Source organism: Cottoperca gobio, chromosome 6 (assembly GCF_900634415.1).
Source record: "Cottoperca gobio chromosome 6, fCotGob3.1, whole genome shotgun sequence".
NCBI classification, from domain to species: Eukaryota; Metazoa; Chordata; class Actinopteri; order Perciformes; family Bovichtidae; genus Cottoperca; species Cottoperca gobio.
Window position 1 is genome coordinate 24,942,680 of NC_041360.1, and position 10,875 is coordinate 24,953,554.

The following is a 10,875-nucleotide window of genomic DNA, read 5'->3' on the forward strand; positions in this document are numbered from 1 at the left end:
AGGCCGTGATGAAGGTCGTGATGAAGGCCGTGATGAAGGCCGTGATGAAGGCCGTGATGAGATGAAGGCCGTGATGAAGGTCGTGATGAAGGCCGTGATGAAGGCCGTGATGAAGGTCGTGATGAAGGCCGTGATGAAGGCCGTGATGAAGGCCGTGATGAAGGTCGTGATGAAGGCCGTGATGAAGGTCGTGATGAAGGCCGTGATGAAGGCCGTGATGAAGGCCGTGATGAAGGTCGTGATGAAGGCCGTGATGAAGGCCGTGATGAAGGTCGTGATGAAGGCCGTGATGAAGGTCGTGAAGGCCGTGATGAAGGTCGTGATGAAGGCCGTGATGAAGGCCGTGTAGCCGAACATGTTTGCAGGAATAAATAAATAAATAAAATCGAATCTGTTCCTCATTTTTTCTGAAGGTCTTCCAGAGTCGGCAGCTCGGTGCAGAGCAATACAAGCTGCACATTAGCGCCTCAGAATACAGCTGACCTTTATGCAGCTCAAAAAACTCTTTCTAAAAATGACAAGCAGCTTCCATTCACCTCCTTCTTCCCATTCACAGGCAGCACGTGAGGGTTCATTCAGACCAGGGTCGGGCTCTGTGTGTCTTTTTGATTCCATTTCAAGCCTCTGCTGCCTGACGGTCGCATATGATGTGTATTTATTTATTTATCGCCCCCGTTGGCCTGACAACAGAGAGGACACACACAAAGAAACACACAAGGTCGTCTATATTTATCTCTTTTTCTCTGAATGAGGATAATATTAAAGGTAACGTGGAGAGATACTGACGAGGAGGGAGTGAAGCGAGGTTAAAGAAATGGTCACTGATGGATTTCTCCTCAACCCATGAGCACCGAAGTCAAAGTGCTGAAAAATATAGTATCAAAAGAGTCTGTAGGGCAGGGGTATCAAACATGCGGCCCGGGGGCCAAAAACAGCCCGCCAGAATGTCCAATCCGGCCCACGGGATGACTTTGCAAAGTGTAAAAATTAGTTGTTTTGACCATAAAGTAAAATACTGTTCCAGATACCTATGACCTATTCTTGTATTTGTTCGAAGTTCGAAAATCAAATCCAGAAGATGAAGAATAACGAGACGTTGAGGTCAGGAACTCTTCAGTCTCAGTTGTTGGAGCTTCTCACAAGCAGCACTTGTAGCTGCAGAAGCAACATTATGACAAAGGAAAGACCAATTAAAGCTGCTTATTGTTTTATTGTGATGAATTATTCAATTAAAGCACATTTTAAAGTTCTTCATACCATGCTGACAACCAAAATAAGTTAATCCATTGCAGTTACCGCAGCAGTATAATGGGGCTACATGCACAGCAGCATCATGTATGAGTTACATATTGTCTCTATTTTGGTAGATGTCAACAGTCCTGTGAAGTATTCTGTTTATCGCCCAATAGTTGGTGAAGTGTGCTGGGATGCTGAAGTGATGAAGTGCTATTTCCTCCCACTGACTCCCTTATTAGCACTCTTTCCCCTGTTCTGCCGCTGAAGTGGCACAGTTGTGTCAGCAGCATTACTCATACCTGGGCTGGATGCAACGGGCAGGCAGGCAGGCCTGGATCTGCCTTAATCACACACTTCCACTTCCTGTTTCTCGACATGCCAACAACCGGCCGTGGGCGGACACTGATGACGGGAAAACAGCACAACCGCACCAGCGAGGGAGCACTTGACTGGGGTATTATTATAGTTTCACTAATATAGGAGCGTTAGAGTGGGAACAAAAGGAGCGGATGTCTGAAGTCAACACACTGTAAGAACACACACAGTCAGATAAAAGATGTTCTTTTGCACTAATGAATGAAAGATTTCAAGGACAGGAAACAAGAATGTTGTGCACATTGTGTGATGCTCATTACAAGACCGTTTTATTCAAAGATAGATAGTTTGATTTGACACGTATCTTCCTGTCTGTACATAGAAATAGATATCCCTTATGCTAAGCTAAGCTAATTGGCAGCTAGCTGTAGCTTTATATTAAGCGTACAAAATACCAAAAACTCCCAGCCACTAATACACTAGTATGTAAATGATGAGTGGAAGCACTGTGATGTTAGAGTCGCGAACGAAACTTAAAGAGGAACCAGGTAGCTCAATTTGCAAGACAGAGTTAATCCAAAATCCTTCTTCTGTATGGTGCATGCGCAGTTGTGCATCAGAGCCGGGTGAACTTTAAAGAGCCGCTGCTAAAGACTCTCGGCCCGCGAGCTAACCCAGCAGCACCAAGTGCTCCCACTGAGCCGCAGAACCAAAGGTTCGATCCTGACAACTCTTTCGCTTGTGTTTATATGATCGTGGCATGTAACCAAGTTGTATATTTATGAAGTTACAACATAAGTAACTCTGTCTACATAGTTTCCCAAATACATTTGAATATTCCTAATTGTCTCGTGGAGCTTTTTCATCCTCCAGAATATCTTGTAATCTTTCATTCCGAAGCTAAAACATTAAGAACATTGCAGAAGAGTCAAACCACATCTGACACGATGCCGAACGTGTAAATGAGAAATTGAAGCCTACATACAGCAGAGTGGGGGAAATAAAATCAGTATCAGTTAAATGGGCCTGATCGCAGGTCTGTCTGTGTGGGCGAGATGTGATGTTTGCTCGCCTTGTTTCTCTCATTTTGTCATTTTAAAAACGGCTTTTAAATGATAATGACTATTTATACTCCTCTTGAGTTGGCTGCGTGGGCTCGATGGAGACAGTGTGCATGATTCACAACCGCTAAGAGATCGACTTTTGTCAAACACAGCTTCTCTTTCTTGTGAATCTCCATCTCTTTCAGTTTGTCTCTCTGTCTCAGTTTAATATCGTGCGGCCTACATTTCTTTTCTTGAGCAGTGCGATAATAGAAAGATCACTGTAGTCAGGTGGAGGCTGTGTGGGTGGAAGGACACGTCGACTCAAGGTTCATGATTGAGCCAAAGATAGCTTTTGAAGAAAAGGTTTCATAAGTGTCCTGCCTGACTCACGATTACTTTGCTGCAGCATCGGTCTGAAATGGAAAAATGTACTGAACAATCAGAATATATTGATAAATGGGACAAATGGACCTTTTCACGGGGACACCACTAGAGACAAAGTTAACTTAACTTAATGAGAAACAACAAAACCTTAGTTTAAAATAAGAAAAGTGGATATGTTGTTGTTGAATGGCATTAAAATGACACACAGACTGATGATTCTGTAAATCTGGCTTTTACATCACACACTCATTTGATTCAATGTAAAAAGGTGAACGTTAGTATATTAGATCATGGCAGCCAATGGTACAGTAGAGCTTATATTAAAATGCATAATAAATCAGCAGTTATGAATCAGAAATCACATTTCCTTTTTCTTTAAAGATGACCCAAGCGTACGTTCGCAATATTGTTATGTTTTCATTGCTTGACCTAAATCTTGATTATGTTTTGTCTGCATCACATCTCTATCTACAGTATATCTCAAAAGTGAGTACACCCTTTAGATTTTTGCAAATATTCTGTTATATCCTTTCAGGGGATAACATTATCCTACTGAAACTTTGATATAACTTAAAGTAGTCAGTGTGCTGCTTGAATAACAGTATAGATTTATTGTCCTTTGAAAATTACTCAGTACACAGCTGTTAATGTCTAAACAGCTGGCAACAAAAGTGAGTACACCCCATAGTGAACATGTCCTAATTGTGCCCAATGATGTTGTTTTCCCGCCCTGGTGTCATGTGACTCGTTAGTGTTACAAGGATTCAGGTGTAAATGATAAGCAGGGCTGTTAAATTTGGTGTTTTGGGCACAATTCTCTCTGAATGCTGGACAACATGGCACCTCATGGCAAGGAACTCTCTGAGCGGCTGAAAAAAAGGATTATTGCGCTTCACAAAGATGGCCTTGGCTATAAGAAGATTGCCAACACCATGAAAATGAGTTGCAGCACAGTGGCTAAGATCATACAGCGGTTTTCCAGGACAGGTTCCACTCGGAACAGGCCTCGCCAGGGTCGACCAAAGAAGTTGAGTCCACGTGCTCAGCGTCATATCCAGAGGTTGGTTTCCAAAAATAGACGTGCGAGTGCTTCCAGCATTGCTGCAGAGGTTACAGAAGTGGGATGTCAGCCTGTCAGTGCCCAGACCATACGCCGCACAAATGCACAAACGCTGCATCAAATCGGTTTGTATGGCCGTCGCCCCAGACAGAAGCCCCTTCTGAAACCGATGCATAAGAAAGCCCGCAAACAGTTTGCTGAAGACAATGAATCCAAGAACATGAGTTACTGGAACCATGTCCTGTGGTCTGATGAGACCAAAATAAACCTGTTTGGGTCAGATGGTGTCCGGCGTGTGTGGCGGCACCCTGGTGAGGAGTACCAAGACAAATGTGTTTTGCCTACAGTCAAGCATGGTGGTGGCAGCATCATGGTCTGGGGCTGCATGAGTGCTGCCGGCACTGGGGAGCTGCATTTCATTGAGGGACACATGAATTCCAATATATACTGTGACATCCTGCAGCAGAGCATGATCCCCTCTCTTCGGAAACTGGGCCGTAGGGCAGTTTTCCAACATGATAATGACCCTAAACACACCTCCAAGATGACAACGGCCTTGCTGAAGAAGCTGAAGGTTAAGGTGATGGACTGGCCAAGTATGTCTCCAGACCTAAACCCAATTGAGCACATGTGGGGCATCCTCAAGAGGAAGGTGGAGGAGTGCAAGGTGTCCAACATCCGTGCGCTCCGTGATGTCGTCGTGGAGGAGTGGAAGAAGATTCCAGAAGCAACCTGTGCAGCTCTGGTGAATTCCATGCCCAGGAGGGTTAAAGCAGTGCTAGATAACAATGGTGGTCACACAAAATATTGACACTTTGGGCACAATTTAGACATGTTCACTATGGGGTGTACTCACTTTTGTTGCCAGCTGTTTAGACATTAACAGCTGTGTACTGAGTAATTTTCAAAGGACAATAAATCTATACTGTTATTCAAGCAGCACACTGACTACTTTAAGTTATATCAAAGTTTCAGTAGGATAATGTTATCCCCTGAAAGGATATAACAGAATATTTGCAAAAATCTAAAGGGTGTACTCACTTTTGAGATATACTGTACATGCCTGTTGGGCTGTTAAAACTTAAAAGTAACTTATTTGTCAGACTGTGGGGGATCTTTTCGGTTCGAATGTGAGGAGCCGGTCGATTGTGGCTGAAAAAGAGCTTGTGTCGTCTGGAAGTGGAACCAACAGTTTTCCAATCAAACTCCCGCTCCTGTTACCATCCAAGCTAGTTCGGCCCGGATGCCTATAATGGTAAAAGCCTATTATGGTATAAACCATGAAATTCTGATGTCCCCCCCATTGCTTTGCCTGAATCTGGGACAGCTCACAGTAGCATGTGCAGCGCTTGACAGCCAGCTATATCAGCACCCTGCAAATCCATCAGATCCGCACATGGATCACAGAGGGAGATGGGGGATGAGGGAACTGCAGGGACAGGAAGGTGGGTGTTATGAAGACATGCGAGCATATCCACCAATTTATACAGATTCAAGCGAGGTGGACGGTCAAGTAAAGATAGAATAATCATTTCCCCCTATAGTTACATTTGCTTTAGCTTACTCCTCTCCACATGCAGGGCAGAGGTCAGGATTAAATAAAGACGTATTACATTCAGCTCGATGTGGACGTGAGTGTTCCCGTTTCCATCCTGAATACACCATCTGTCTTTATTCCAATTTTTGTCATTGTAGTTTTGAATTTAAAACACGAACACTATTAAATAATGAGAAGTCTCCTTAACAAGTAAATAGATTTATTTTTCTTAATTAGGAAAATAAACAGTATAAACATATATTTACTTGGACAAATAAATCTCACAAGTGCCATCACGGTGAAAATATGCTAAACCAGTAAAAAAAGGCCCAAAGAGGAAATGAGAAGGATGAGCTCAATAAGAAAGAAAGATTGAATATATTTATTAATAATAATAATAATATAAGTATTGTTCTGTTGCATCTATGATTTAATATCATTAAGACAGGAGATGAGGGTCGAGTGGGTGGTTGGTGTGATGGTCTTGGAGGAGAGATCAAGTTGAGTGTCAAACGGATGCCATGTTGTTGCAGAAATTGTACGAGGGGAAGGATGTAAAGGATGAAGAGGAGAGGACCCAGGATTGAACCCTGAGGGACACCATGAGGATTTGCAGTTATTTATGGAGATGTATTGATGTCTGTCAGAGAGATATGCCAGTTAGCGGTGCCAGGTATTCCTATGTTATGTTGAAGGCGTGAGACGAGAACGGAATAGATGGGGTCAAAGGCTGGGCTCGAGAAGGATGAAGATGGCGATGAAGCCGGAGAGAAATATGTCGTTGGTGATTTTCAGTAGGGCAGTTTCTGTGCTGTGTACAGAAGACAGATTTGGAAGGGTTCTTAGAGGCTATTGGAGTTGAGGTGGGATTTTAGTTGCGCAGCGAAGGGGAGGTTGGAGTCGGGCTGGTAGTTGTTGGGAATATCAGAGTCAAGTGATTGGGGGGGGGGGGTGTAGGAGCAGCAGTCCAGCTGTTTGTGAATTGTGGCAATTTTGGTGTTGAAAAATGAAAGGAAGAAGAAGAGTTGCATTTTCTGTTGGTGAAGGAGTTGGAGATGTCCATGGACATGAGGAGTTTGTTGATGGTAGAGAAAAGGGTTTGAAGATTGTTGGAGGCAGATTGCTGGGTAGAGCGAGCGCTGTGGAGAGCATCTTTGTATTGTTGTTGGTGGAGTTTGTAGGCATCCAGGTGTACAGTGACACCAGTTCTATTTGTGAGTCTTTTCAGTTGACGGCCCTTGGCTTTGAGGAGGCGGAGTTGGTCAGTGTACTGTGAGGTGGAGTGTGTGAAGGAGACGGGTTGGGTTTTTATTGGGGCAATATTGTCAAGACAGGAGGAGAATGCATCATTGTAAGTATTAACCAGTGGGAGTCAGAGATGGTGGCAGCCAGGGTGGAGGTGAGAGAGAAGGGGTTGATGGACTTGAGGTTATGGAATGTTACAATACGTATCTTTTTAGCCGTGCGGGGATGTCTATGTACAGGGTGATTGCCATATGGTCAGAGATGGTAAGGGCAGTACTGGTCAGGTTATTGATGGTGATGCCAGAGGTGGAGACCAGGTCCAGTGTGTGTCCTTCTCTGTGAGTGGGAGAATTTAATATGTTGGATGATGTTGAAGAAGTGTAGTATATCCAGGAGGTACGTTGTGGTTTTGCAGTCTGTGGAGTCGACATGGATGTTGAAGTCGCCGAGCCAGAAGAGCAGCTGGTGATGTGGTGCAGCGTTGAGTTAGAAATTCATAATAACCCGGAGGCCACAATCTGCAGCAGTTGAAGGCCCTGTGATCACGGGCACTGTGGCAGGGGTTGGGGAGCGGACAAGTCCAGACCAGACCATTTCAGGATCCACTTTGCTACCAAAGACACTTTGTGGATAAAAGTTACAAAATCCTGTTGCAGCTGAAAATGTTTTAATTAAAAAAGGAAAGATTAATTTGTGTGAGAGTTAAACTTAGATCACGTTAAAGGTTAATAAGTGTTAAAATGTCAGACTGTTCCAGAGAAAAGTCTAGGTAGGGTTCTGATCACACCGGGGGAAAAGACTGTCATGCTGTGGAAACTGTGTGGGCTGTAATTGAGAACATTGTATTATACTGTACACACACACACACACACACACACACACACACACACACACACACACACACACACACACACACACACACAGAGGGAGAGCCAAACACTGAATCTCGAAACAAAACTCTTCATTCTGACTTTCCTCCTACTTAAGACATTCCTTCCCAGCATTCCAGAGGGCGTGGGTGGGGTCAGAGGTCCCAACGACAAAAGTGATGATTTTAACAGTGGGGAAGCATGTTAATAAAACCTACACCCATGTTTGTACTCAATCTATACTTATGAGGAATTAATAATAATTGCATTCCCTCGCCGCTGACCCTAACCTTAACCCTAACCTTAACCCTAATCTTAACCCTACGACCAAGTCTTAAAGGAATACTTCACCAAAACAAAGTTTTATTCACAGATTCAAGGTATCACAGGACGAATAATTGATATATAACTTGACATACTGTGGGTGAAGTAGTCCTTTAACTCTCAAACTGTCCTGTGAAGAAGTGAGGACAAAATGTCCCCAAACTGTAAGATAGTGCAAGAACACACACAGACAACGAGGGTGGTGTCTGCTACAAAGCAGATACCGGAATAAAAGATAAGTCTGTTATTATTACTTACCGCTATGAAGCCCACAAAAATGCAACGTATGAGTGTATTTTTCAAAGCAGACATATTTAATTGTCACAGCAGGACAAACACATACACAGCTGCGCTCCACAAATTGCTCTCAAACTACAGTTGCTGTCTGTAAAGGTGGAGCGTTCGCTGTTTGGGGCAGATGAACAAAGACTGCAGCCGGCTTTAGCTCAGTGACAGAAAACCACATTGCAACTGTCTCGCAGGGAATGAATGGACTCGGGCTGGTGTGTGTAGATATATGTCCAATTACAGCTAAGTACACACAGGGAAGAGGTCGGAGTGAATATGAGGGTCAAACAAACACAGGACTTGTACCCACGTGTTGGTATCTGGTGTGAAACTATAAATTAATGTATCAAGAATACTTATTCAAGCCAAACCATGATCTTTTCTCCAAACCTAACCAAGTAGTTTTGTATCGTTTTTGTTTTGCTTTGTCGTCTTTTACAACATTTCCCTCAAAACGTTATTGAGAGTGCGGTTTAGTTGTATGGGAATGTAATTTGTTTGTAGGTGACAGGGTAGTTTTTGCAGATTTTAACACAATACTTGAAGTTGAAGTGTGTTTTGCATTCATTTTAAACCTTAAATATGTTTTGGAAAATGTAAAACTTATTAAGATATTTGTACAAAAGCTCAGTTTATGGTCAAAGGTGAAGTGGGACATACAGGAGCGGAGGACATCAGCTGTTAATGATGGGGATGTTTGTCCATGTGGGAGGTTTGGAGTACAGCAGTGCAGACTGAGAGGCCACGATGGAGCAACAGGCGAGACTGTCTGACGCTGTGAGAGGAAGTGTGCTGAGACCATAAAGAGTGTCTCCTGCTTTCTCATAGTCGACCTGTGGTGCTCCATCTGCCGTCAGACAGACATGAAGCTCCAGTGAGCACACAATATGATTTCTGAATAACTGGCAAGAAACTGGACTTTATAAGAAATGATGGGGCAGGACATGACATGTAGGCTTAAATCTGATAATGCAATTGAGGAAAACAAATGTGATGGCAACAAGCAGACAGCATGTCACACACTTTCAGTCAGGAAACATCTGCTCGTCTGTTAACAAGAATGCAACATGTGATCTTTACCTTTTACTTATAACCGCATCATCAGCTGACATTGTTACACACCTACTGCTGCCTGTATGGAAGAACATGTACAACAATGTCCTTACCAATCCCCTTATCATAACTGTTCATGGGAGGTGTGTGTGTGTGTGTGTGTGTGTGTGTGTGTGTGTGTGTGTGTGTGTGTGTGTGTGTGTGTGTGTGTGTGTGTGTGTGTGTGTGTGTGTGTGTGTGTGTGTGTTTTGGGGTTTTTGTATTTTTTTTGTGAGCTGGTCCATCTGTTGCTTCAGATGAGGTTTCGGTCACAGCCTGTTCTCTGAGCGGGATTAATAATCTGGTTAGAGACAGACAGACAGATGACAGACAGACAGACAGACAGACAGACAGACAGACAGACAGACAGACAGAGACAGAGACAGAGAGACAGTAAGACAGACAGACGGACAGAGACAAAGAGACAGAGAGACAGAAAGAGAGACAGACAGACAGTAAGACAGACAGACGGACAGAGACAGACAGACAGTAAGACAGACAGAGGGACAGAGACAGACAGACAGATAGACAGACAGACAGAAAGAGAGAGCAAGAGAGAGTTTGAAAGTGTGATGGTGTAAGTGATGAGATTGTGAGGATTGGCAGTGAAAATGATATCATGGCTAGAATGCAAGAGTGAGTGTGTGCGTGTGTGTGAGAGTGTTTGCGCCCTTTTATGTCTGTGTGTTCTGAGAGTGAGCTTGTAGGCTGTGTGTGTGTGTGTGTGTGTGTGTGTGTGTGTGTGTGTGTGTGTGTGTGTGTGTGTGTGTGTGTGTGTGTGTGTGTGTGTGTGTGTCTGCCTTTGCAATTTTGGAACTTGTAACACGATCTGCGAGGGCAACAGGAAATTGCTGGAGTGGATGAGGGGGAAGCAATGTGACATATGAGACAGGTGGGTGGGGGGTGCAGGGGGGAGCTGATGGAGGGATGGATGGAGGAGGGAGAGATGAAGGGGGTAGAGGCTGCTGTCAACAAGCTGTCGCTTGAGGGTAAGAGGGACAGGAACCGTTAGCAGAGGATTAGCAGGCGTGCCAAGTTTAGCCTCGCAACCTCTTGCCTTTATTTTCATGGCCAAAAAGCCAGTGGGAACTGGGGCAGCCGCGGTCCGACCGAGCCCACAGCTGGATGTTATGTCCATACTCAATCACAAAACGGATGTGGCACTTTCAACACTGCAGGATGTTACTTTGCAACACATGTTAGGAGAAATAAGCATGAGTTGTGATGCTCTGCAGCACAAAGTGAAGTGGGGTTGTTTGGGTCTGTGTTCAGTGCCAGAGACTCAACAATTACTTGTCCAGGTGCTGATTTCAGACTTTCAAAAGTTACTTTTTTTGGCCTGTGCTCCTCTTGTTTTTGGAACAAAAGCTTCCCACACACTGGCAACTTAGCTGCACCAACTGGAGGACGTCGTTATTAGCCGGCACCTGGAGTCGTGAGCCGTTTCTGCTACAAAAAATAATTCTTCAGCCAAAATAG